Source organism: Pseudophryne corroboree, chromosome 6, assembly GCF_028390025.1.
Source record: "Pseudophryne corroboree isolate aPseCor3 chromosome 6, aPseCor3.hap2, whole genome shotgun sequence".
Lineage (NCBI taxonomy): Eukaryota > Metazoa > Chordata > Amphibia > Anura > Myobatrachidae > Pseudophryne > Pseudophryne corroboree.
Window position 1 is genome coordinate 52,018,772 of NC_086449.1, and position 27,459 is coordinate 52,046,230.

At 45.1% G+C, this 27,459-nt stretch overlaps 1 protein-coding gene across 2 annotated transcripts in view; it reads right to left on the reverse strand.

The window, feature by feature from the left end:
- LOC134936084 (zinc finger protein 84-like) overlaps positions 1-26,876 on the reverse strand; it is a 79,306-nt gene extending 52,430 nt beyond the window's left edge. Inside the window, exons 1-2 of one of the 2 annotated variants that reach the window (XM_063930995.1) lie at positions 26,107-26,876; positions 21,009-21,083 (exon numbers count right to left, since the gene is read on the reverse strand). The gene's annotated coding sequence lies outside the window, so the exon portion shown is untranslated. Of the gene's footprint in view, positions 1-21,008; positions 21,427-26,106 lie in introns of those variants that run through there. The other variant, XM_063930994.1, reaches the window with a different exon arrangement.
- Positions 26,877-27,459: the final 583 nt, after the last annotated feature.

Here is a 27,459-nt window from a genome sequence, read left to right on the forward strand (position 1 = left end):
ATATATAAATAAATAACAATCCTTCGGCAGCACTCCCAGTCTCAGAACATAACGGTCCGGTGCCCTCCTACACCCGTATGGCAGCGGGTCATGTATAGTGTACAGTTGGCGGCACTCCGGTACAATGAAGCACAAAAGCAGGTTGAATGAAAACAACGTTTCGAAGTTTTAATTACTTCGTCCTCAGGTTATAACAGATACAACAAACACATACCTTATATCCCCTTCCCATGTGCGGTGAGCTCCGGCGTGGACCCGGCGTTCAGACGCCCACCGATGACGTCATCCTGCCGTCCCGCCCACCGGAGGCATCACCCTATAATCAACATCCCAAATATAAACATCATAAAAATACCAATCAAAAGTGCACCAGAAGCATGCAGATTAAAAAACAATTGTAGATCAGGCACAGATACAGTACATGCAAATGTCATCAAAACATCAACACATTAATCACTCCTAATGAGGTATGTAACACGGATCAACATCCCCTGCCCAGTAAGCAGACACAAAACATACTCACAGTATGCTATAAAAAGCAATGCAGCCCCAATGTCTCATTGAGACCCCTTGGTGCCAGAGTTTGCAATTCATGAATCCATTTAGACTCCTTTTGTAGCAGTTTTAAAGATCTATTGCCCCCTCTCACTTTAGATGGTACATGATCTATAATAATGTATTTTAGACAAGCAACACTATGTTTAGCGACTGCAAAGTGCCGTGCTACCGGCTGGTCACTAGTCCCACTCAGGATAGCTTTCCTGATGGCCAATTTATGATTGGCCATCCGTTCCCTCAGTGTGCAGTCAGTTTTCCCAACATAGTGCAAGCCACAGGGGCAACTAATTAAATAGATGATAAACTTAGTAGTGCATGCGAGTCTGAACTTGATGGTATATTTTCTCCCACTGAAGGGGTGATGAAATATACTTCCTGTCAGCAGGGATCTACAGGTCGTGCAATTTAAACACCTAAAGCAACCTTTGCGAAGGGCAAGAAAGGAATTCTGTTCGCTTTGTATAGAGGCTAAATCAGTGACGTCAGTTTTAACCAGCCAGTCCCTAAGGTTTCTTCCCCTAGTGTAAGTGGGCATAATAGAAGTCTCAGTCATGTTGAGATCACGATCTGACTGAATCATGGGCCAAAGGGATTTCGCCGCCTTAGCAATAGCTCCACTCTTGGTGTTAAAATGATTTACCCAAGGTAACCGTGATCTAGTTGATTGTTTCACTTGCTGTGTGAGCAAGGATTGTCGATTTATACTAAGGGCTTTTTCTTTAGCCTGCAACAATCTATCAAGAGGGTATCCCCTCTGCCTAAACTTATCAATCATCTCATCAATCCTCGCAATAGCATTTTCTCTCTCGCTGCAAATCCTCACAGCTCGTAAGAACTGTGAGTATGGTAACCCATATTTGGATGGAAGGGGATGAAAGCTGGAGAAGTGCAGCACAGTATTGCGATCAGTGCTTTTATGATATAGGTCAGTAGACAAGATACCATTCCTACATTGTACCAATACATCCAAAAAGTTGACACTGTCTCTACTCATATTAGAAGTAAATTTAATAGGATGGCTGGACTGATTGTGTGTATTAATAAAATTCTGTAGTGCCTCCTCAGATTTAGACCAGATGACGAACACGTCATCTATGTATCTTAGATACATGATGATAGCTTCAGAAATACCACTATTGTCAAAAAAGATTTCTTGCTCTGCTACAAACATATATGAGTTAGCATACGATGGGGCCACAGGGGACCCCATCGCACACCCAGATGTCTGCAGGTAAAACCTGCCATCAAAAATAAAATAATTGTGAGTCAAGGTCATTTCTAACAAATCAATCACGAAATCTACATCTGGCCCAGTGTATAAAGGATCCCCCTCAATGAGCTTACGCACTGCCAGTAACCCTGCATCGTTGGGAATAACTGTATACAGACTTGAAATGTCTATACTACACAAAATACTATCACCAGGAATATTCCCTAATTTTTGCAAGTGATTGATGAAAGAGGTCGTATCCAGCAAATATCTGTTCCTACAGACAATACAAGGTTGCAGTAACGTGTCAAGGTATGTAGCCACTTTTTGAAAGAGCCCATTACGGGCCGCAATGATAGGGCGCCCAGGCGGATTCTCCAGAGACTTATGTATTTTAGGCAGTGAGTATAAGACCGGGACAACCGGATGATCAACAATTAATGCTTTCATTAGAGTGTTACTAATTATCACCGTCTCTACGGCCGCCTGTAACTTATCACACAAAATTTGAGCAAACCGACCTGTCGGATCGCCCTTCAACACCTTATATACTGTAACATAATTTAATTGACAATACAATTCGTCCTTGTATGCACCCAAATCCTGTATCACGATTCCCCCACCTTTATCGGCGGGGCGAATCGTGATATCAGTAAAAGATGCCAGATCTCTAAGTGCTTCATATTCAATATTACTCAAATTGTTATAACACTTTGAATTCAATTCAGAGGCAATACCAACAGATACAGTATGATTCAATAACCGTCCATAGGTCTTTATGGTAGCATTGTTTGAGACAGGATCAAATTTACTGCGATTTTGTAATTTTAATAACTTAGGGGGCATCCCCTCCTCCACATCAACTGGTGTCAAGCTCTTACTGCCCCTAAAATGCTCGTGTAGCTTTAATTGCCGGTTAAGTTTATACCTCTCCACTTCCCACTGGAAAGAGTCAAATTTGACAGTGGGGACAAACGAAAGTCCCTTTCTCAGTACCTGTAATTCAGTGGAGGTGAGATTATGGGTAGATAGGTTGAACACTATCTCTTCCGATATAGCGGGGGACGTCCCACTCTGCCTCGTCCTCGTCCTTTTCCACTGACCACCTCGGCGCGTCCACCGCCTCTGTCGGCGCCTGCATATTTGGGATGTTGATTATAGGGTGATGCCTCCGGTGGGCGGGACGGCAGGATGACGTCATCGGTGGGCGTCTGAACGCCGGGTCCACGCCGGAGCTCACCGCACATGGGAAGGGGATATAAGGTATGTGTTTGTTGTATCTGTTATAACCTGAGGACAAAGTAATTAAAACTTCAAAACGTTGGCTTTGATCAGGGTAGGGATGACTTCCTCCGGAATGCCCTTTTCCTTCAGGATCTGGTGTTCAACCGCCATGCCATCAAAACGCAGCCGCGGTAAGTCTTGGAACAGGCAGGGCTCCTGCTGCAGCAGGTCCCGCCGTAGCGGTAGAGGCCATGGGTCCTCTGAAAGCATCTCTTTAAGTTCCGGGTACCAAGCTCTTCTTGGCCAATCCGGAACCACGAGTATAGTTTTCACTCCTCGCCTTCGTATTATTCTCAGTACCTTGGGAATGAGAGGCAGAGGAGGAAACACATAAACAGACTGGTACACCCACGGTGTTACTAGAGCGTCCACAGCGATCGCCTGAGGGTCCCTTGACCTGGCGCAATATCTTTTTAGCTTTTTGCTGAGGCGGGACGCCATCATGTCCACCTGTGGTCTTTCCCAACGGTTTACCAGCATTTGGAAGACTTCTGGATGAAGTCCCCATTCTCCCGGGTGGAGGTCGTGCCTGCTGAGGAAGTCTGCTTCCCAGTTGTCCACTCCCGGAATGAACACTGCTGTCAGTGCTAACACGTGATTTTCCGCCCACAGGAGAATCCTTGTGGCTTCTGCCATTGCCCTCCTGCTTCTTGTGCCGCCCTGTCTGTTTACATGGGCGACCGCCGTGATGTTGTCTGATTGGATCAGTACCGGCTGGTTCTGAAGCAGGGGTCTTGCTTGGCTTAGGGCATTGTAAATGGCCCTTAGCTCCAGAATATTAATGTGAAGTGAAATCTCCTGAGTTGACCACAGTCCTTGGAAATTTCTTCCCTGTGTGACTGCACCCCAGCCTCGAAGGCTGGCATCCGTGGTCACCAGGACCCAGTCCTGTATTCCGAATCTGCGGCCCTCTAGTAGATGAGCCCTCTGCAGCCACCACAGCAGCGACACCCTGGTCCTTGCCGACAGGGTTATCCGCTGCTGCATCTGGAGATGGGACCCGGACCAATTGTCCAACAGGTCCCACTGGAAAATCCTTGCGTCGAACCTTCCGAATGGAATTGCTTTGTACGAAGCTACCATTTTTCCCAGGACTCGTGTGCATTGATGTACCGACACCTGTCCTGGTTTTAGGAGGTTTCTGACTAGAGATGACAACTCCTCTGCTTTTTCCACTGGAAGAAACACTTTTTTCTGGTCTGTGTCCATAATCATTCCCAGGAACAGAAGACGTGTCGTCGGGACCAGCTGTGACTTTGGAATATTGAGAATCCAGCCGTGCTGTTGCAGCACTTCCAGAGAAAGTGCTACCCCCACTACCAACTGTTCCTTGGACCTCGCCTTTATCAGGAGATCGTGACAGTCCTGTACCACAAATCTGAGGTACTCCTGGTGAGGAGGGTAAATGGGGACATGCAGGTACGCATCCTTGATGTCCAGGGAGACCATGTAATCCCCCTTGTCCAGGCTCGCAATAACCGCCCTGAGCGATTCCATCTTGAACTTGAAACTTTTGATATAAGTGTTCAAGGATTTTAAATTTAAGATGGGTCTCACCGAACCGTCCGGTTTCGGTACCACAAACATTGTGGAATAGTAACCCTTTCCTTGTTGAAGGAGGGGTACCTTGACAATCACTTGCTGTGAATACAGTTTTTGAATAGCCACCAACACTGCCTCCCTGGCAAAGGGAGTTGCCGGTAAGGCAGATTTTAGGAAAGGGCGGGGGGGGGGGGGGGGGGGGGAAGACGTCTCGAATTCCAGCCTGTACCGCTGAGATACTACTTGAAGGACCCAGGGATCCACCTGTGAGAGAGCCCACTGTGCGCTGAAATTACCGAGACGGGCCCCCACCATACCCGGGTCCGCCTGAGCAGCCCCAGCGTCATGCTGTGGACTTACCGGACGCGGGGGAGGACTTCTGCTCTTGGGAACTAGCTGTGTGCTGCAGCTTTTTCCCTCTACCTTTGCCTCTCGGCAGAAAGGATGATCCTCTAGCCCTCTTGCTTTTCTGGGGCCGAAAGGACTGTACATGATAATACGGTGCTTTCTTTTGCTGTGGGGTAGTCTGTGGCAGAAAAGTTGATTTCCCAGCAGTAGCTGTGGAAACGAGGTCTGAAAGACCATCCCCAAACAGTTCCACCCCCATATAGGGCAAAACTTCCATGTGCCGTTTCGAGTCGGCATCGCCTGACCATTGCCGAGTCCATAACCCCCTTCTGGCGACAATGGACATAGCGCTTATTTTTGATGCCAGCCGGCAAATATCCCTCTGTGCATCACGCATGTATAAGACGGCGTCTTTTATATGCTCTATCGTCAGCAAAATATTGTCCCTATCCATACTATCAATATTATCCGACAGGGAATCTGACCACGCAGCTGCAGCACTGCACATCCATGCCGATGCAATAGCGGGTCTCAATATAATGCCCGTGTGTGTGTATATAGTTTTAATGGTATTTTCCTGCTTTCTATCAGCAGGTTCCTTTAGGGCAGCCGTATCCGGAGACGGTAGTGCCACCTTTTTTGATAAGCGTGTCAGCGCCTTAATCTACCCTAGGGGGTGTTTCCCAACGTGACCTATCCTCTGGCGGGAAAGGGTACTCTGCCCATAACCGTTTAGAAATTATCAATTTCTTATCTGGGGAAGTCCACGCTTCCTCACACACCTCATTTAATTCCTCAGATGCAGGAAAAACTACTGGTAGTTTTTTCTCACCAAACATAATACCCTTATTTGTGGTACCTGGGGTATTATCAGAAATGTGTAATACATTTTTCATTGCCTCAATCATGTAACGGGTGGACCTATTGGAGGGTACACTAGTCTCATCGTCGTCGACACTGGAGTCGGTATCCGTGTCGACATCTGTATCTGTCATCTGAGGTAGCGGTCGTTTTAAAGCCACTGATGACATTTGAGACGCTGGAACAGGCACAAGCTGAGTAGCCGGCTGTCCTATGTCGTCAAACCTTTTGTGTAAGGAGTTGACACTGTCACGTAATTCCTTCCATAAGTCCATCCACACAGGTGTCGACCCCGCAGGGGGTGACATCACATTCACAGGCATTTGCTCCGCCTCCACATAATTTTCCTCATCATACATGTCGACACAGCAGTACCGACACACAGCACACACACAGGGAATGCTCTGACTGAGGACAAGACCCCACAAAGCCCTTTGGTGAGACAGAGGGAGAGTATGCCAGCACACACCAGAGCGCTATATACCACAGGGATATCACTTGTAAAAAGTGTTTTCCCTTATAGCTGCATATATAATCTATACTGCGCCTAAATTTGTGCCCCCCTCTTTTTTACCCTTTCTGTAGTGCAGGACTGCAGGGGAGAGCCAGGGAGCGATCCTTCCAGCGGAGCTGTCAGGGAAAATGGCGCCAGTGTTCTGAGGGAGATGGCTCCGCCCCTTTTTCGGTGGGCTTTCTCCCGCTATTTTAATACTTCTGGCAGGGGTTAATTTACACCTATATAGCCCCTGGGGCTATATATGGTGTCAGTTTGCCAGCCAAGGTGTTTATTATTGCTGCTCAGGGCTCCCCCCCCAGCGCCCTGCACCCATCAGTGACCGCAGTGTGTGGTGTGCATGAGGAGCAATGGTGCACAGCTGCAGTGCTGTGCGCTACCTTGGAGAAGACAGAAGTCTTCAGCCGCCGATTTTCTGGACCTTCTTGCTTCTGGCTCTGCAAGGGGGACGACGGCGCGGCTCCGGGAACGGACGGCGAGGTCGGGTCCTGTGTGCGATCTCTCTGGAGCTAATGGTGTCCAGTAGCCTAAGAAGCCCAAGCTACCACCAGTTAGGTAGGTTCGCTTCTTCTCCCCTTAGTCCCTCGCTGCAGTGAGCCAGCAGGTCTCACTGAAAATAAAAAACCTAAACTATGCTTTCTTTCTAGGAGCTCAGGAGAGCCTCCCAGTGTGCATCCAGCTCGGCCGGGCACAGAAATCTAACTGAGGCTTGGAGGAGGGTCATGGTGGGAGGAGCCAGTGCACACCAGATAGTCCTAAATCTTTCTTTAGATTTGCCCACTCTTCTGCGGACCTGTCTATTCCCCATGGTCCTTATGGAGTCCCCAGCATCCACTAGGACGTCAGAGAAAGTCATTTTAAGAAGAAAAAAAACAACGTGAAAAACTACCCCAAAACACAAAACTCCACAAAAAAATGCAGCAAAACAAGCAGGAGCTATACACATACCTGCACACATACCCAAACACCCCATGTACACCTCATGGCAACCCCCACTACACAAACACATACATGCAACACCAGACCCACATGTGGTACTTACCTACAAATGTAGTAATAGCTCCAAAAACGACTCTCCTCCGGGGTAACAGGTATCCTCCTGTCTGTCCTGGAATAAAGCCTGCTGGGTGTCCAAACTATACCACAGCAAACAACCAATTTGCTAGCTCTGCACCTCCTCACACCTCTCTGCAGGTTCACAAAATGGCTGCAGAGCACGCAGCAAACAAGCCCTAATAAAGGGCTGCAAACAGCGGGAAGTCGAATTCCGGACGCCCACTACTCGCCGATTGGTCCGTTATCCGCCAAGGGGTGTGTCGAATCCGTTTTGCATTGCATATGGTGAATTCATGGTCCCGGTGGCAGGGCTGCGGCTGTCGAGTGCAGGCGAATTTTTAAACGGACGAAAAAAAGGCGCAATTCGTCCGGAATTGCATATACCCCTATATACCAATAACATCTATCTCTATATATACTGTATATGTATAATGTGCAGTGTTATTATACAGCAGGGACTATGTCCTAGGTTATATACATGATACACTAGGGACTATATACCACCAACATCTATCTCTATATATACTGTATATGTATAATGTGCAGTGTTATCATACAGCAGGAATACTGTCCTAGGTTATACACATGATACACTAGGGACTATATACCAATAACATATCTCTATATATACTGTATATGTATAATGTGCAGTGTTATTATACAGCAGGGACGCTGTACTAGGCTATACACATGATACGCTGGGACTATATACCAATAACATCTATCTCTATATATACTGTATATGTATAATGTGCAGTGTTATTATACAGCAGGGACTCTGTCCTAGGTTATACACATGATACACTAGGGACTATATACCAATAACATCTATCTCTATATATACTGTATATGTATAATGTGCAATGTTATTATACAGCAGGGACGCTGTCCTAGGTTATACACATGATACACTAGGGACTATATACCAATAACATCTATCTCTATATATACTGTATATGTATAATGTGCAGTGTTATTATACAGCAGGGACTCTGTACTAGGCTATACACATGATACACTAGGGACTATATACCAATAACATCTATCTCTATATATACTGTATATGTATAATGTGCAGTGTTATTATACAGCAGGGACGCTGTCCTAGGTTATATACATGATACGCTGGGGACTATATACCAATAACATCTATCTCTATATATACTGTATATGTATAATGTGCAGTGTTATTATACAGCAGGGACTATGTCCTAGGTTATACATATGATACGCTAGGGACTATATACCAATAACACCTATCTCTATATATACTGTAAATGTATAATGTGCAGTGTTATTATACAGCAGGGACGCTGCCCTAGGTTATATACATGATACACTAGGGACTATATACCAATAACATCTCTCTCTATATATACTGTATATGTATAATGTGCAGTGTTATTATACAGCAGGGACACTGCCCTAGGCTATATACACATGATGCCCTAGGGACTATATACCAATAACATCTATCTCTATATATACTGTATATGTATAATGTGCAGTGTTATTATACAGCAGGGACACTATCCTAGGTTATACACATGATGCGCTAGGGACTATATACCAATAACATCTATCTCTATATTTATTTATTTATTAACAGTTTCTTATATAGCAAAGCATATTCCGTTGCGCTTTACAATTAGAACAACAGTAATAGAACAAAACTGGGTAAAAACAGACAGACAGAGGTAAGAAGGCCCTGCTGGCAAGCTTACAATATATAGTATACTGTATATGTATAATGTGCAGTGTTATTATACAGCAGGGACTCTGTCCTAGGTTATACACATGATACGCTAGGGACTATATACCAATAACATCTATCTCTATATATACTGTATATGTATAATGTGCAGTGTTATTATACAGCAGGGACTCTGTCCTAGGTTATACACATGATACGCAGGGGACTATATACCAATAACATCTATCATATCTATCTATCTATATCTCTATATATATATATATATATATATCTATATATATCTATATATATATATATATATATATATATATATATATATTGTATATGTATAATGTGCAGTGATATTATACAGCAGGGACTCTGTCCTAGGTTATACACATGATACACTCGGAAAGACGCAATATTAGACTTAATACTTACAAATGGAGACAGATTATCAGACGTAAAAGTGGGTGAAAACCTCGGATCCAGTGATCATCAAGCAGTATGGTTCAGCATTAAGACAGAGACTGACTCGTCCCATACAAAAACAAAGGTGTTGGATTTTAGGAAGGCTGATTTTGTAGGGATGGGAAAATGTGTAAGCGATTCTTTGGCAGAGTGGAGGAACTTGGAAACAGTGCAGGAGAGGTGGAAAACATTCAAATGTGCAATATTGAAGGCAACAGACCTTTGTATCAAAACTGTTAGGAAAAACACAAGGAAAAGGAAGCCAGTGTGGTTTGCAAAAGAAGTAGCAAATATTGTGAGAGCAAAAAAGATGGCTTTTAGGAAATATAAGCAGACACAAAATAATGAAGACAAAAAGATATATCTTGTTAGACAGAAGGAGACAAAGAAGGTAATCAGATGTGCAAAGGCACAAGCTGAGGAGAAAATGGCCCAGTCAGTGGGTAAAGGAGGCAAAACTTTTTTTAGGTATATAAGCGAAAAAAGAAAAACAAAAGGCGGAATTATAAAACTAAAGACGGACACTGGGAATCTTGTTGAGGGAGACAATTTAATAGCAGATCATCTTAATGATTATTTTTGCTCAGTATTTACTACTGAAAGAGAGGGGAAGGGGCCACAGTTAAGTTGCAGGGATATTCAGGAAAATGAAACAAGTACATTTACAGAGGAGAAGGTCCTAACAGAACTCTCAAAGCTGAAAGTGGACAAATCTATGGGGCCAGATGGGATACATCCAAGGATACTAAAAGAACTTAAAGAGGTGCTGGTAGCACCATTGACAGAATTATTCAACCAGTCATTAGCTACAGGAGAAATTCCAGGGGACTGGAAAAGAGCAAACGTAGTCCCACTGCACAAAAGTGGAAGCAAGGAAGAGGCAAACAACTACAGACCAGTGAGTCTTACATCAGTAGTAGGGAAATTGATGGAAACACTCTTAAAAGAAAGAGTTGTAGATCATCTCAAATCCGGCAATTTACTGGATCCCAAACAGCATGGATTCACTGGGGGAAGATCATGTCAAACAAATCTTATTGACTTTTTTGATTGTGTGACTAAAGTGATGGATAAAGGTGGAGCCATGGATATAGCTTATCTTGACTTTAGTAAGGCTTTTGACACAGTTCCACATCGCAGACTGCTAAATAAACTTGAAAGTTTGGGATTGGATATTAGGATTATTGAATGGATAAGATCTTGGTTGAAGGATAGAAAACAGAGAGTTGTGGTAAATGGAGTGCATTCACAAGAGGGAAATGTTACCAGTGGAGTACCCCAGGGATCTGTACTTGGACCAGTGCTTTTCAATATCTTTATTGGTGACATTGCAAATGGGATTAAAGGGAAAGTATGCCTTTTTGCAGATGACACAAAGGTATGCAACAGGGTAGACACACCAGGTGGGGTAAAACAAATGATTGAGGATCTAGGTAGACTAGAGGAATGGTCAAGAGTCTGGCAATTACAGTTTAATGCCAAAAAATGCAAAATCATGCACTTGGGTCTCAAAAATCCTAAAGCTAAATACAGTATTAATGGCACTATACTGGAAACTACTGAGGAGGAAAGGGATCTAGGAGTCACTATTCCAGATGACTTAAAGGCAGGTAAGCAATGTAACAAGGCAATGAGGAAGGCTAGTCAGATGCTTGGCTGCATTGGGAGAGGAATCAGCAGCAGAAAGAAAGAAGTAATAATGCCACTGTATAGGTCATTGGTACGGCCTCATCTAGAATACTGTATTCAGTTCTGGAGGCCATATCTTCAAAAGGATATTAATACATTAGAAACTGTACAAAGGAGGGCAACTAAAATGGTGCATGGCCTACATCACAAAACATACCCAGAAAGACTAAGAAATCTCAATATGTATAGTTTGGAGCAGAGAAGAGAAAGGGGGGACATGATAGAAACTTTCAAATATATGAAGGGTTTTAACAAAGTCCAGGAGGGAAACATTCTCCAAATGAAGAGAAGCAATAGGACACGAGGACATGCACTGAGACTGGAGGGGGGGAGGTTCAGGGGAAATTTGCGGAAAAATTATTTCACAGAAAGGGTAGTGGACAAGTGGAATAGCCTCCCATCAGAGGTGGTAGAGGCTAAGACAGTAGAGCAATTTAAACATGCATGGGATAGACATAAGGATATCCTTACAAAGAAATAAGGAACAAATAAGGTTAGTGATAAAAAAAAAAAATAATATATAAAAAAAAAAAAGGGGCAGACTAGATGGGCCAAGTGGTTCTTATCTGCCGACAAATTCTATGTTTCTATGTTTCTATGTTAACATCTATCTCTATATATACTGTATATGTATAATGTGCAGTGTATTATACAGCAGGGACTCTGTCCTAGGTTATACACATGATGCGCTAGGGACTATATACCAATAACATCTATCTCTATATATACTGTATATGTATAATGTGCAGTGTTATTAAACAGCAGGGACGCTGTACTAGGCTATACACGATACACTAGGTACTATATATCAAAAACATCTCTCTCTATATATACTGTGTATGTATAATGTGCAGTGATATTATACAGCAGGGACTCTGTCCTAGGTTATACACATGATGCACTAGGGACTATATACCAATAACATCTCTCTCTATATATACTGTATATGTATAATGTGCAGTGTTATTATACAGCAGGGACTCTGTCCTAGGTTATACACATGATGCGCTAGGGACTATATACCAATAACATCTATCTCTATATATACTGTATATGTATAATGTGCAGTGTTATTAAACAGCAGGGACGCTGTACTAGGCTATACACGATACACTAGGTACTATATATCAAAAACATCTCTCTCTATATATACTGTGTATGTATAATGTGCAGTGATATTATACAGCAGGGACTCTGTCCTAGGTTATACACATGATGCACTAGGGACTATATACCAATAACATCTCTCTCTATATATACTGTATATGTATAATGTGCAGTGTTATTATACAGCAGGGACTCTGTCCTAGGTTATACACATGATACGCTAGGGACTATATACCAGTAACATCTATCTCTATATATATATATATATATATATATATATATATATATATATATATATATATATATATATATATATATATATATATATATACACTGTATATGTATAATGTGCGGTGTTATTATACAGCAGGGACTCTGTCCTAGGTTATACACATGATACGCTAGGGACTATATACCAATAACATCTATCTCTATATATACTGTATATGTATAATGTGCAGTGTTATTATACAGCAGGGACTCTGTCCTAGGTTATACACATGATACGCTAGGGACTATATACCAATAACATCTATCTCTATATATACTGTATATGTATAATGTGCAGTGTTATTATACAGCAGGGACTCTGTCCTAGGTTACACCCATGATACGCTGGCGACTATATACCAATAACATCTATATATATATACTGTATATGTATAATGTGCACTGTTATTATACAGCAGGGACTCTGTCCTAGGTTACATACATGATACGCAGGGGACTATATACCAATAATACCCCTTTTACACTCGCATGAAAATCCCGGGATATTGCACGTGAACGCGCATCATCCCGGGATTTTTGTCAGTTTGAAAGGGTACAGGGACCGTCCCGGGAAGCTGGGTAGTGTGAAAGGGCCCGTCCCGGGATTCACTACCCGGGACTGTTAAAAGGCCTCCGATTGGAGCTTTCATGGGCTCAGAAAAGATGATGTCATCTTTCAGAGCCCATTCGCCTTGCCGGAGACCTCATCTTTATAATGATGACGGCTCTTCGACTCTCGTCCACCTTCCCCAAGTTTGCTTAACAGACTGAGCTGCCCGGGAATGAAGCACTGATGCTTAAAATCATCGATGGGAGATGATCACATATATATTTTTATTTTTAATATATATATATATTTTTTTATACCATCGGTGGTTAGTGATTACATGGCTATCGATGGTAGACATCGATTAGGGTGCTCCAATGTGTCCATCTCTCCTTTTCATGACCCACTGCCTTTGGCTCCGCCTCCAGCTCCGCCCCCCAGCACCTGAATTATAGGGATATCCCAGGATCAGTGTAAATGGGTCCGTCCCAGGTCCATCCCAGGTCTTAGTGCAGTGTGAAAGGGGTCACTCCCGGAAATGCATCCTGGGACGCATCCCGGGAGTGCGAGTGTAAAAGGGGTATAACATCTATCTCTATATATACTGTACATGTATAATGTGCAGTGTTATTATACAGAAGGGACTCTATCCTAGGTTATACACGATACGCTAGGGACTATATACCAATAACATCTATCTCTATATATACTGTATATGTATAATGTGCAGTGTAATTATACAGCAGGGACGCTGTCCTAGGTTATAAACATGATACACTAGGGACTATATACCAATAACATCTATCTCTATATATACTGTATATGTATAATGTGCAGTGTTATTATACAGCAGGGACTCTGTCCTAGGTTATACACAGGATACGCTAGGGACTATATACCAATAATATCTATCTCTATATATACTGTATATGTATAATGTGCAGTGTTATTAAACAGCAGGGACGCTGTACTAGGTTATACACATGATACACTAGGGACTATATACCAATAACATCTATCTCTCTATATATACTGTATATGTATTATGTGCGGTGTTATTATACAGCAGGGACTGTGTCCTAGGTTATACACATGATACGCTAGGGACTATATACCAAAAACATCTCTCTCTATATATACTGTATATGTATAATGTGCAGTGTTATTATACAGCAGGGACTCTGTACTAGGCTATACACGATACACTAGGGACTATATACCAATAACATCTCTCTCTATATATACTGTATATGTATAATGTGCAGTGATATTATACAGCCGGGACTCTGTCCTAGGTTACACCCATGATACGCTGGCGACTATATACCAATAACATCTATATATATATATATATATATATATATATACTGTATATGTATAATGTGCACTGTTATTATACAGCAGGGACTCTGTCCTAGGTTACATACATGATACGCAGTGGACTATATACCAATAACATCTATCTCTATATATACTGTATATGTATAATGTGCAGTGTTATTATACAGCAGGGACGCTGTCCTAGGCTATACACATGATACGCTAGGGACTATATACCAATAACATCTATCTATCTATATATATATATATATACTGTATATGTATAATGTGCACTGTTATTATACAGCAGGGACTCTGTCCTAGGTTACATACATGATACGCAGGGGACTATATACCAATAATACCCCTTTTACACTCGCATGAAAATCCCGGGATATTGCACGTGAACGCGCATCATCCCGGGATTTTTGTCAGTTTGAAAGGGTACAGGGACAATTTCCCGGGTCGAGCATCCCGGGATTTCAACCCGTCCCAGGACCGTCCCGGGAAGCTGGGTAGTGTGAAAGGGCCCGTCCCAGGATTCACTACCCGAGACTGTTAAAAGGCCTCCGATTGGAGCTTTCATGGGCTCAGAAAAGATGATGTCATCTTTCAGAGCCCATTCGCCTTGCCGGAGACCTCATCTTTATAATGATGACTAGTGTTCACTCTAGGCTGTTTTAGCAGGGTGCCGCGCCCTGCCCGTTTTTTAACAAGCAAAACCCGCCCTGCCCCTTTTGCGGCGCCCTGCTAGAACAGCCGCCCGCTCCCTGCCCTCCCGGCGTGTATAGATGCCGTGCGCATGCGCGCGGCATCCATTCACGCATTGGGAGAGGGCTGGGGGAAGCCCAGCACCGACGGAGGTGCTGGGCACGCCCCCAACAGTGACGTCGCCAGCCACAGACGCTCTCTATAGTAGCGTCTGTGGGCCGCACCGCCCCCTAAAATGACGGAGACGTGGCCACGCCCCTAATTTGCGTGGCCACGCCCCCATTCCGGACGCACATGTGCCCCCCTGAGTCCGGCGCCCTGCCCCATTTCACTCCTAGAGTGAACACTAATGACGGCTCTTCGACTCTCGTCCACCTTCCCCAAGTTTGCTTAACAGACTGAGCTGCCCGGGAATGAAGCACTGATGCTTAAAATCATCGATAGGAGATGATCATATATATATTTTTATTTTTAATATATATATATATATTTTTTTTTTATACCATCGATGGTTAGTGATTACATGGCTATCGATGGTAGACATCGATTAGGGTGCTCCAATGTGTCCATCTCTCCTTTTCATGCCCCACTGCCTTTGGCTCCGCCTCCAGCTCAGCCCCCAGCACCTGAATTATAGGGATATCCCGGGATCAGTGTAAATGGGTCCGTCCCAGGTCCATCCCAGGTGCATCCTAGGTCCATCCCAGGTCTTAGTGCAGTGTGAAAGGGGTCACTCCCGGGAATGCATCCCGGGAAGCATCCCGGGAGTGCGAGTGTAAAAGGGGTATAATGTGCAGTGTTATTATACAGCAGGGACGCTGTCCTAGGTTATGCACATGATACGCTAGGGACTATATACCAATAACATCTATCTCTATATATACTGTATATGTATAATGTGCAGTGTTATTATACAGCAGGGACTCTGTCCTAGGTTATACACATGATACACTAGGGACTATATACCAATAACATCTATCTCTATATATACTGTATATGTATAATGTGCAGTGTTATTATACAGCAGGAATACTGTCCTAGGTTATACACATGATACGCTAGGGACTATATACCAATAACATCTATCTCTATATATACTGTATATGTATAATGTGCAGTGTTATTATACAGCAGGAATACTGGCCTAGGTTATACAGGTTGAGTATCCCTTATCCAAAATGCTTGGGACCAGAGGTATTTTGGATATCGGATTTTTCTGTATTTTGGAATAATTGCATACCATAATGAGATATCATGGTGATGGGACCTAAATCTAAGCACAGAATGCATTTATGTTACATATACACCTTATACACACAGCCTGAAGGTCATTTAATACAATATTTTTAATAACTTTGTGTCTAAAACAAAGTTTGTGTACATTGATCCATCAGAAAACAAAGGTTTCACTATCTCACTCTCATTCAAAAAAGTCTGTATTTCGGATATTTGGATATGGGATAATCAACCTGTATACACATGATACACTAGGGACTATATACAGGTTGAGTCTCCCTTATCCAAAATGCTTGGGACCAGAGGTATTTTGGATATGGGATTTTTACGTATTTTGGAATAATTGCATACCCTAATGCAGAGATTTTCAACCTTTTACAACTCGCGGCACACTGAACTAGATTTAAATATTGCCAAGGCACACTCAAATATAATGGTGATGCATGGAGAAGTTCGGTGTCCTAGGATGTCATGTCGCAGCTCCTCCGTAGGTAACACCTGAGCCACATCTGAGAAAGCCTGAAGGGCCCAACACTGCCCGGGCCCAAAATTAGAACTGGCTCCGCAACTACTAAACCCACCGGTGTTGATCATTCCAGGTCCTCAGTAGCAGCAAAACGCTGACGGGCCTGGCTGCGCTTCTATGGAGGCACACCTGGAGTCTGCTCAGGGCACACTAGTGTGCCATGGCACAGTGGTTGAAAAACACTGCCCTAATGAGATATCATGGTGATGGGTCCTAAATATAAGCACACAATTCATTTATGTTTCATATACACCTTATACACACAGCCTAAAGGTAATTTAATACAATATTTTTAATAACTTTGTGTATTAAACAAAGGGGTCAATTCTATTCGGCAACTAAAGAATAGCGCCAGGAATTAGCTCCCGACGCTATTCAATTCTGCTACTAGTTGCCCGCAATTGTCGGGAATTCTTCTCTCATCCCCGGGGGATGAGAGAAGAAACCCGACAAAAGTGCTGCCTCGCGGCTGGCGCGAGGCTGATTCTGTCGGGAATCAGCCTCGCGCCGGGTAGTTAAGTCGAAGAATGCCTGTTCTCCCGACAAAACTACCTGTTAAGTCGGCGAGAACGGGACATCGCCGACTTAACTTTAGCTGAATTGAATAGCGTCGGGAGCTAATTCCCGGCGCTATTCTTTAGTTGCCGAATAGAATTGACCCCAAAGTGTGTGTACATTGAGCCATCAAAAAATAAAGGTTTCACTATCTCATTCTCACTCAAAAAAGTCCGTATTTCGGAATATTCCGTATTTCGGAATATTTGGATTTGGGATACTTAACCTGTACCACTAACATCTATCTCTATATATACTGTATATGTATAATTAGCTGTGTTATTATACAGCAGGGACTCTGACCTAGGTTATATACATGATACGCTAGGGACTATATACCAATAACATCTATCTCTATATATACTGTATATGTATAATGTGCGGTGTTATTATACAGCAGGGACTCTGCCCTAGCTTATACACATGATACGCTAGGGACTATATACCAATAACATCTATCTCTATATATACTGTATATGTATAATGTGCGGTGTTATTATACAGCAGGGACTCTGCCCTAGGTTATACACATGATACGCTAGGGACTATATACCAATAACATCTATCTCTATATATACTGTATATGTATAATGTGCGGTGTTATTATACAGCAGGGACTCTGCCCTAGGTTATACACATGATACGCTAGGGACTATATACCAATAACATCTATCTCTATATATACTGTATATGATTATGTATAGTGTGCAGTGTTATTATACAGCAGGGACTCTGTCCTAGGTTATACACATGATGCGCTAGGGACTATATACCAATAACATCTATCTCTATATATATATACTGTATATGTATAATGTGCAGTGTTATTATACAGCAGGGACTCTGTCCTAGGTTATATACATGATACACTAGGGACTATATACCACTAACATCTATCTCTATATATACTGTATATGTATAATGTGCAGTGTAATTATACAGCAGGGACGCTGTCCTAGGTTATACACATGATACACTAGGGACTATATACCAATAACATCTATCTCTATATATACTGTATATGTATAATGTGCGGTGTTATTATACAGCAGAGACTATGTCCTAGGTTATACACATGATACACTAGGGACTATATACCAATAACATCTATCTCTGTATATACTGTATATGTATAATGTGCAGTGTTATTATACAGCAGGGACGCTGTCCTAGGTTATATACATGATACACTAGGGACTATATACCAATAACATCTATCTTTATATATACTGTATATGTATAATGTGCAGTGTTATTATACAGCAGGGACGCTGTCCTAGGTTATATACATGATACACTAGGGACTATATACCAATAACATCTATCTCTATATATACTGTATATGTATAATGTGCAGTGTTATTATACAGCAGGGACACTGTCCTAGGTTATACACATGATATGCTAGGGACTATATACCAATAACATCTCTCTCTATATATACTGTATATGTATAATGTGCAGTGTTATTATACAGCAGGGACTCTGTCCTAGGTTATACACATGATACACTAGGGACTATATACCAATAACATCTCTCTCTATATATACTGTATATGTATAATGTGCAGTGTTATTATACAGCAGGGACACTCTCCTAGGTTATACACATGATACACTAGGGACTATATACCAATAACATCTATATATATATACTGTATATGTATAATGTGCAGTGTTATTATACAGCAGGGATACTGTCCTAGGTTATACACATGATACACTAGGGACTATATACCAATAACATCTATCTCTATATATACTGTATATGTATAATGTACAGTGTTATTATACAGCAGGGATACTGTCCTAGGTTATACACATGATAGGATATAGATATAGCTTTCTCTCCCTATATACACCTATACTACAGATGTAGCCACGCTCATCTATACCGTGATGCATTCCCACATGCCCACGCATTGCTGCATAGTGTGAACGCGCCGCTGTGATACTGATTGCAGCGGGTGTTAGCGCCATAGGGTAACATGGTGTGTGCATGCGTACGCAGTGGGCACACTTGTCACCACATCGCTGCCGCAATACACAATGATGAGCATGGCTACATCTGTATATATAATATACACAATATATATGCTAGTATATGATGCTACATGTATAAATATAATGAGCGCTGTGTATTACACCGCAGGGTCATCCCCATCCCCCATCCGCCGCTCGCCCACCTTCCATCCAAGGACCTTATTCAATAAGGATTGCAAAATTATCAAATCACAATCCGGCTTATTATGGAACGGCTGCGGATGAGCAGTGTTTGCATTGCGCACGTGCGAGTAATAATAGCGACAGTAAATGCGTACACATCGTGATCACAATGCAGATGTTATTTGACTGACAGGAAGCCGGCGTTTCTGGGTGGAAACCTGCCATTTTCTGGGTGTATGTGATAAAGCGCAGGCGTCCCAGGAGTTTTTAAGGAGGGCCTCTGACGTCAGCGATGACCACTTCCAGCCTCTTGTGTCACAAGAATTGTAGCCGACCTTACCTGGCGCAGATAGGAAAAATCTTCCATGTTCCGGTAATTGCGCATGGTTCTGCGATCAGCTGCATATTGCGATGCAGTCACAGTTTCTGCAATGGGCGTTTTTTCTCAATTTCTGGGCGGCAACTATTTGATCGCAGAAACGGCTTTTTATCAGAAATTGCAATCCTTACTGCATAAGGGGCTTAATTCAGACCTGATTGCAACAGTAAAAAAATGTCTCTAATGGGCACAACCATATTGCACTGCAGGTGGGGCAGATGTAACATGTGCAGAGAGTTATATTTGGGTGTGGTGTGTTAAAATTGAAATCTAAATTGCAGTGTAAAAATAAATCAGCCAGTATTTACCCTGCACAGGAACAGTATAACCCACCCAAATCTAACTCTCTCTGCACATTTTACATCTGCCCCACCTGCAGTGCACATAGGGCAGGCATTCCCAAGCGCGGTCCTCAAGGCACACCAACAGTGCAGGTTTTAGTGATATCCAGGCTTCAGCACAGATGGTTAAATCAAAATAAATGAGGTACTAATTAAGTCACCTGTGTTCCAGCCTGGATATCACTAAAACCAGGACTGTTAGTGTGCCTTGAGGACCGCAGTTGGGAAACACTGACATAGGGGGTAATTCCAAGTTGATCACAGCAGGATTTTTGATAGCAATTGGGCAAAACCATGTGCACTGCAGGGGAGGCAGATATAACATGTGCAGAGAGAGTTATATTTGGGTGGAGTGTGTTCAATCTGCAATATAATTTGCAGTGTAAAAATAAAGCAGCCAGTATTTACCCTGCACAGAAACAGTATAACCCACCCAAATCTAACTCTCTCTGCACATGTTACATCTGCCCCACCTGCAGTGCACATGGTTTTGCACATTAGAGTAAGATTTTGCTTTTGCGATCAGGTCTGAATTAGGGCCTAGGTCCCACGTGTGGGGAGCTGGTCACACATACCATATATGGTGCCCACAGACGTCTCTCATACACCTGGCACATCGCTCACCTCACTGCCGGTCACCGTCACCTCCTCTCCCGCCGCCACCTCCACTGAAATGTGTTGTGTCCAATGTTGCCAACTCTAAATAAAAAACAAGCAGCTGATGTGTGAAAAACAAGCCCAGCACCAGCGTCCTCACTCCTGCTCCTCTCTCCACACACACAGGAAACTTCTCCTCCCTCCTCCTTCCCCTAATCCATGTCCTCCACTCTGAGCTCACACAGAGCCTCTCTCTCACTTCCTGATTGCATTAACTCCTTCTGCTCCTGAAGTGGTTACAGTCCCATAGTAAAGCAGGACAATGCAATGTATTACAAGACTAGGCATTTTCTCTCAGACATAACATATACACACATCATATATATTTTGTAACATGGGTACTTGAAATAAGGACTCTCAGGCAGGTTTTCCAGTTACAACACATAGGGGGTAATTCCGAGTTGATCGCAGCAGGAATTTTTTTAGCAGTTGGGCAAAACCATGTGCACTGCAGGGGAGGCAGATATAACATGTGCAGAGAGAGTTAGATTTGGGTGGGGTGTGTTCAATCTGCAATCTAAATTGCAGTGTAAAAATAAAGCAGCCAGTATTTACCCTGCACAGAAACAAAATAACCCACCCAAATCTAACTCTCTCTGCACATGTTATATCTGCATCCCCTGCAGTGCACATGGATTTGCCCAACTGCTAAAAGATTTCCTGCTGCGATCAACTTGGAATTACCCCCATAGTCTTTACTGGTAGCAGACACAGGGCCTAATTCCATACTTGCCTGCTATTGAAAAGTAGTTTCAGGGAGATTGAAGGAGCGCCGTTGAGAGGGCGTGTCATGTTCCAGCCAAAGGGGGCGTGTCTAGCTCCACCCATGGGCGTGTCTGTTTCCACTAAGGATTGTGTCCCGCAGTGGCAGGTGAAAACTACAGTACGAAGAGCAGCATACCACAAAGTTATATAATATGTATATAGTGAGTAAGGTACAGAGGGTGATATAATATCTATATATTGTATATACTCTCTGTACCCTACTCACTATATACCTATTATATCACCCTGCATACCCTACTCACTATAATATACCTATTATATCATCCTGCATAGCTTCCTCACCTAGGTCCCAGAGGTTGTCTTGCTTCTCCTCCCGCCTCTCTCTGTCACTCCGGCTTTCACAGAGAAGAACTACAACAAGTTAAAAAAAAAAAACTCACGTACCCAGCAGCGCTGTCACTCATGTATCAGAGCCCCACCCGCAGAGCTCGCCCTAGACAATTTGATGCCCTAGGCAAGATTTTTGTTCGTGCCCCTAGCAGACAATGCCGTCCCTCCTCCCAGCATGCTGTGCGCAGCCAGCAGAAAATAGCTTGAGATGTAGCCACAGCGGCGCGCCATCGATTTGAAGAGTGGTGATTGATCTCATCACATTTAATTTGAACTGATGACACCGCTACTATGGGTCCCATCAGAGTTTCCCAAACTCTGGACACAAGCATGGAAATCCTGAAAACCTGGACTGTAATGTCAGATAGTTAAATCAAATTGACTGAGTTACTGATTAAGGGCCTAATTCAGACCTGATCGCAACAGCAAAAACATTCTCTAATGGGCAAAACCATGTGCAGTGCGGGGAGGGGGGGCAGATGTAACATGTGCAGAGAGAGTTAGATTTGGGTGGGGTGTGTTCAAACTGAAATCTAAATTGCAGTGTAAAAATAAAGCAGCCAGTATATTTACCCTGCACAGAAACACTGTAACTCACCCAAATCTACCTCTCTCTGCACATGTTACATTTGCCCCACCTGCAGTGCACATGGTTTTGCCCATAAGAGAGAGAAAGATTTTGCTTTTGTGATCAGGTCTGAATTAGGCCCTAAGTCACCTGTGCTCAAGCATGGCTATCCTTAAAACCTGTACTGGATGGCGGAGTATGTGAAACTCTGGCCTACATTAAAAAAAAAGATACATCCAAATTAAAATACATTGAAAATACCACATCCACATAATACAATGAAAACATCCATATCCACTGAAAATACCAGATGAACATAAAACACCAAAAAAAAATCCAAATCCACATAAAACTACACTAAAATGCCAGATTCACACAAAATACATTTAAAAGTATCAGCGGTTATGTGGTAACAGGCTGGGGGACAGAGGTTGTGGGGTGACGGACTGTGACAAGAGGACAGGTTGTGGGGCGAAGGACTGTGTCAAGTAGATAAATGTGTGGAGTGACAGACTGTGAGCGGGTGGCAGATTGTGTGAGGTGATAGCATGTGAGCAGGGGTAGAGGGTGTGGGGTGACAGGCTGTGAGGTGATAGCATGTGAGCAGGGGTAGAGGGTGCGGGGTGACAGGCTGTGGGCAGGTGGCAAATTGTGTGAGGTGATAGCATGTGAGCAGGGGTAGATGTGTGGGGTGACAGGCTGTGAGCGGGTGGCAGATTGTGTGAGGTGATAGCATGTGAGCAGGGGTAGAGGGTGTGGGGTGACAGGCTGTGGGCAGGTGGCAAATTGTGTGAGGTGATAGCAGGTGAGCAGGGGTAGATGTGTGGGGTGACAGGCTGTGAGCGGGTGGCAGATTGTGTGAGGTGATAGCATGTGAGCAGGGGTAGAGGGTGTGGGGTGACAGGCTGTGAGGTGATAGCATGTGAGCAGGGGTAGAGGGTGTGGGGTGACAGGCTGTGAGCGGGTGGCAGATTGTGTGAGGTGATAGCAGGTGAGCAGGGGTAGAGGGTGTGGGGTGACAGGCTGTGAGGTGATAGCATGTGAGCAGGGGTAGATGTGTGGGGTGACAGGCTGTGAGCGGGTGGCAGATTGTGTGAGGTGATAGCATATGAGCAGGGGTAGAGGGTGTGGAGTGACAGGCTGTAAGCGGGTGGCAGAGTGTGTGAGGTGATAGCATGTGAGCAGGGGTAGATGTGTGGGGTGACAGGCTGTGAGCGGGTGGCAGATTGTGTGAGGTGATAGCATATGAGCAGGGGTAGAGGGTGTGGGGTGACAGGCTGTGAGCGGGTGGCAGAGTGTGTGAGGTGATAGCATGTGAGCAGGGGTAGATGTGTGGGGTGACAGGCTGTGAGCGGGTGGCAAATTGTGTGAGGTGATAGCATGTGAGCAGGGGTAGAGGGTGTGGAGTGACAGGCTGTAAGCGGGTGGCAGAGTGTGTGAGGTGATAGCATGTGAGCAGGGGTAGATGTGTGGGGTGACAGGCTGTGAGCGGGTGGCAGATTGTGTGAGGTGATAGCATATGAGCAGGGGTAGAGGGTGTGGGGTGACAGGCTGTGAGCGGGTGGCAGAGTGTGTGAGGTGATAGCATGTGAGCAGGGGTAGATGTGTGGGGTGACAGACTGTGAGCGGGTGGCAGATTGTGTGAGGTGATAGCATGTGAGCAGGGGTAGAGGGTGTGGGGTGACAGGCTGTGAGCGGGTGGCAGATTGTGTGAGGTGATAGCCTGTGATCAGGGGTAGAGGGTGCGGGGTGACAGGCTGTGAGCGGGTGGCAGATTCTGTGAGGTGATAGCATGTGAGCAGGGGTAGAGGGTGTGGGGTGACAGGCTGTGCCTGTGAGGCCGAGGTTTCTGTGACAGGGGGACAGAGGTGACAATATTTTTTGATTATGGGTGCCGGGCTGTGACTGTGAGGCAGAGATTTTGGGGTGACGGACGTTGACTGGGGAGCAAAGGGTTTAGAGTGATGGGCTGTGACCAAGGGACAGAGGAGTTGGGGGTTGCTGACTGGGAACCACGGACAGAAGGTATGAGTAGGAAGAGGAAGGTTGGGGACAAACTACAATAAAAAAGCAAATTTAACAGCTCTCACAGATCAAAAATATAATCACCCGTATTACCCCTGAGAATGGGTTGGGGGGTTCAGGGTGACACACAGAGGTAGAGGGTGTACAGTGTGTCACACACGGGGGGAGGGTTAGGGAGTATAGGGTATTACACACGGGGGATGGGGGTATAGGGTGTCATACACACAAAGGTAGCGGATACAGGGTGTCAAACACTGGGAGGACTAGGGGGGTACAAGGTGACATACACAGGGGTAGGGGGTACATGGGTCACACACACAGCTAGGGGGTACATGGGTCACACACACAGCTAGGGGGTACATGGGTCACACACACAGCTAGGGGGTACATGGGGTCACACACACAGCTAGGGGGTACATGGGGTCACACACACAGCTAGGGGGTACAGGGGGTCACACACACAGCTAGGGGGTACAGGGGGTCACACACACAGCTAGGGGTTACAGGGGGTCACACACACAGGTAGGGGTACAGGGGGTCACACACACAGCTAGGGGGTACATGGGGTCACACACACAGCTAGGGGGTACAGGGGGTCACACACACAGGTAGGGGTACAGGGGGTCACACACACAGCTAGGGGGTACATGGGGTCACACACACAGGTAGGGGGTACAGGGGGTCACACACACAGGTAGGGGGTCACACACACAGCTAGGGGGTCACACACACAGGTAGGGGGTGCAGGGGTCAGACACAGGTAGGGGGTACAGGGGGTCACACACACAGGTAGGGGGTCACACACACACACAGGTATGGGGTATAGGGGCTCACACACAGGTAGGGGGTATAGGGGCTCACACACAGGTAGGGGGTATAGGGGCTCACACACAGGTAGGGGGTATAGGGGCTCACACACAGGTAGGGGGTACAGGGGGTCACACACACAGGTAGGGGATGCAGGGGTCACACACACAGGTAGGGGATGCAGGGGTCACACACACAGGTAGGGGCTCACACACAGGTAGGGGGTATAGGGGCTCACACACAGGTAGGGGGTATAGGGGCTCACACACAGGTAGGGGGTACAGGGGGTCACACACACAGGTAGGGGGTATAGGGGCTCAAACACAGGTAGGGGGTACAGGGGGTCACACACACAGGTAGGGGGTCACATACACACAGGTATGGGGTATAGGGGGTCACACAGGTAGGGGGTATAGGGGCTCACACACAGGTAGGGGGTATAGGGGCTCACACACAGGTAGGGGGTATAGGGGCTCACACACAGGTAGGGGGTACAGGGGGTCACACACACAGGTAGGGGGTCACATACAGGGCTATCAGGTTACTCACCACACTGTGTGCAATCAACGTCGAGGTGAGCTGCAGGGTGTCACTGAGGGAGGCCGTCGGACCCATAGGCAGGAGGATCCAGGCAGGACATGGTGGCTGGCTGACAGCATAGTGCCCAAGGGAGGAGGAGCTGCTGCATCTGGGCATGTAGCCCTTACCCAGGACCAGAGCCCAGATTTGTTAGCGCAGCAATCGGTCCAGTAAATTAGCGTTAGAGGCAGCCTCTCTCCTCCTTCTCCCCCCTCCTCCCTTCCGCACTCTGGCAGGTTACTATTGCCAGTCTCGCATCCGTTCTGGCGCTCCCGCTGCTGCTGGCTCACATCAGCTTACTCAGCTGCTCTGCCAGCGGCCGCCCAAACGGAGCTGCATGTTTATACTACTGCTAGCCGGCTCCTGGCGCTTCCTCCCGCTGCAGGCTCAGCTCAACTGTGTGAGCTGTCCTGCGTGCTGCTGCCCGATCTCTGCTTAGCGGGCAGCGGCGTGTAACAGCGCAAATGCAGAGCCGCTGGCCGGTGCCACAAACCACCCGCCAGCGGCTCTGCACAAACCACCCACCATCGGCTCTGCACCTTCCACTCGCCAGCGGCACTGCACCTTCCACCCGCCAGCGGCACTGCACCTTCCACCCGCCAGCGGCACTGCACCTTCCACCCGCCAGCGACACTGCATCTTCCACCACCAGAGCCGGACACTAGGGGCACCCGTACTTGCTCTACGGTCCTGTAGATCAGAGCTCCGCCTCCGTCACCGGCACTTTGGGACAGGCGCATGCGCAGTCCATATTTCCCCCCAAAAATGTGAAAAACCGGGAGGACAGGGACGGTTTGCGGGGCAGCGGGAGGCTCAGTTAAGGAGGGTAGGTAAGTATGCATTATACATAACCCCCATATTACAGCCAGCACATTACATTATACATACCCCCTCCACATATTACAGCCAGCACATTACATTATACATACCCCCTCCTCATATTACAGCCAGCACATTACATTATACACACCCCCTCCACATATTACAGCCAGCACATTACATTATACATACCCCCTCCACATATTACAGCCAGCACATTACATTATACATACCCCCTCCACATATTACAGCCAGCACATTACATTATACATACCCCCTCCACATATTACAGCCAGCACATTACATTATACACACCCCCTCCACATATTACAGCCAGCACATTACATTATACACACCCCCTCCACATATTACAGCCAGCACATTACATTATACATACCCCCTCCACATATTACAGCCAGCACATTACATTATACACACCCCCTCCACATATTACAGCCAGCACATTACATTATACATACCCCCTCCACATATTACAGCCAGCAC